A 2,734-nucleotide genomic window follows, 5' to 3' on the forward strand; every position below is an offset into this window, starting at 1 on the left:
TAATTTTAAAGTTGGCTCATTCTTGATTGACTGATTGGTGAAATTTGTAGGTCTACTTTCTCCCCCGAAAACATCTTGAAATAAATTTTTAAGTTTAACTCTTATATTTGATAACTTTGTTTACTCTAAGCCTTCTTTTATTACATACTTATGACTGTAACAGTACTTAATTTCAAAAGTACGCAAGTGTACGATTAAAGAAATGTAAACATAAGGAGAGACGCCCAATGTTTTCTTCAAAAAGAAATCAATGATGCGAAAGAGACTTCAGTTAAGTATCCTTGAGTTAATGGGCTGATCTTAATGAGGCTTCATAGGTATCGTTCCCTCACATGTTTGTCCACCTGGTCTGTAGACTTGTACACCTCCACACCTTCCCCCAAAGCTAGAGGAATATTTATGGAGCTACATAGGGTAAATTATGTTTGTTCAAAATCATTTTATTTTACTTAAAAAAAAAAAAAACTGAAGGAAAAAAAAATTAAAAACTACAAATATTTGAGTGAAAATTAAAAAAATAAAAGATTTCAATCAAAACTAGAAAAAAGCTGTTTCGGAGAAACAGCAAAGTGGGAATGCTTTTTTATGCTGAATGAAAAAAGAAAAAATAGCTAAAGAAACTGCAGGGAAAGGAAGCAGAAATTAGCTGAAGAACATATGAAAATGTGATAGGAACTAATCAGAAACTTCAAACAGCAGAAAACAGTAGAATCATCTGAAGATTTTGTAGGGTAGAATCATTTTGCAGAATAATGGCAGAAAAACACTCATTTTAAAAGCAAAACCTTTAGTAAAAAGTTTATTAACCAGAAGAAAAAGTCCAAAAGTATCTGTTAACCAGGAAGTAGACAGAAGTAAAGCATCTGCTTACGAGGTTAGGTTATTACAGTGGAAATGTTAGAGCTTCATTAAGAAATGTGGACTAAGGTGTGCTGTCAACAGGCTTTGGTAGTGTAATTTAAAGAATTTGGTTAAGTTTGGGTCATAGATATGGACCATATGGCACAATGAATGAGTGTGCATAAGGAGGAGGCTTTTATTTTGTAGAGTCCCTATAGTCTTATTTTGAAATTCTACCATGGATGTGTGTCAAGGAAAGGGACATGCCCAGCAGTGATATATAATCCATTTCAAAATTTAAAATAACTGGTTTCCCATGTTAATGGGTGAATAGATGCTGTATTAGAGTCTAAATGGGAGACTTTTATTGTGAAATTTGCTCTTGGTTGTGTTTTTGAAAAGGTCCCTAGAGTCTAAAAAAACAAGCTGGTGGAGTTTGGGTCATAATGGTGAGCCATTTGCATCAATTAATACACGAGTATAATATAGAGGCTTTTATTTTGTAGGGTCACTGGAGTCTTATTTTGAAAGTCTAGCAGGGTTGTGTGTTGAGAAAAGGGTCAGACCCAGCAATGATACTTGATGACTTTCCAATCATTAAATCACTCNAGGGTCCCCGGAGTCTTATTTTGAAAGTCTATCAGGGTTGTGTGTGAAGGGAAGGGTCATGGCCAGTAGTCATATAGTATCCATTTCCAAATGTTAAATCAGTGTTGTCTCCCTCCATTAGATTAAAAAGTGCTGTATAAAGTGGCAGAGGTACAATCCCTTTGAAGCTCGGTTTCCTTGACAACGCTTAACGAGCCTGTCAGTGACAGAGAGAAGCGCAGCATTATCGTTCCTTTGCTCTCAGGCTTTTTTGAATGGGAAAAACAGCCGAGAAAAAACAAATGCTGAAGAGAAACCGTAAATGGTATCTAAAAAATTATTTTAGTATAAGCGTAAGCTATCCCTTGTCTCCGATTGGGGTAACTTTCATGGCTGTAGCTGTTTCACAACCCTAATGGGAAGACAAACATAATGGTTTGTCACACCGGCTTGTCTCATTGGATTACATGCAGCACCTCAGATTCACGGAGCTTTCAGCTGCTGAAAAACCCCTCCAAACAAATGAGTAGTGAGCCAAAACCGTAAAAGGTATTAAAAAAATTCTTTCACTGTTGGCGTCAGACATCCTTCGGCTTCGACTCTCCCAACTTTCATATTTCTACTAAAAACTATTTGGCCATGGTGACTATGTAAAAATGTGCTTTTCTGAGTATGAGGATTTTTCTCAGAATCATTTTCCAATGCTCGAACAAGTCAGCTAAACGGCTAAACCATAAATGATATTGAAAAAATTCCATCAATGTGAGTGCTAGAAGGATCTGAAGATGTTTTATACCAAGTTTCATGTTTGTATATAAAACAGTTTAGAAATGGGAGCGATACGAAAATATGTATCCTTTTGGATTTTGTCTGTGATTTTTGGAAACTCTCTCATTGGATTTCTATTGGGGAAGTGTGGACTTCTTCGTGGTCTGGTCCAAACTGCAGAAAAACCGTAAATCCCACACAAATGAGGATTAGATTTCCTGAATCATTTTAATTGAGTAAAAAATTAGGAAGTGAGAACAATTTGTTCAGAAAAACCAGAACAGTTCAAAAGCTAGAGCACGCACTCTAGCAGTAGAAGAATTCCTTCCATAGACTTCCATTATAAATCTGAAAATCTTAAAATTTTCTTTTAAGGTTTAAAGCTTCGCTGAAGCAAAACTGTAAAAGTTAGCAAAAAGCTGAGTTGCACAGTAATAGCAGAAATATACGGAAACATTTTAAAAGTTGAATGGTGTTTCTAGCTGAAAGTATGCTGAAGTAGTTAAAGGTCAAACAATGATGAATTTTTAGCTGAATT

The sequence above is a fragment of the Cyprinodon variegatus genome, unplaced genomic scaffold (assembly GCF_000732505.1).
Source record: "Cyprinodon variegatus isolate N-32 unplaced genomic scaffold, C_variegatus-1.0 Scaffold2010, whole genome shotgun sequence".
Classification (NCBI taxonomy): Eukaryota; Metazoa; Chordata; class Actinopteri; order Cyprinodontiformes; family Cyprinodontidae; genus Cyprinodon; species Cyprinodon variegatus.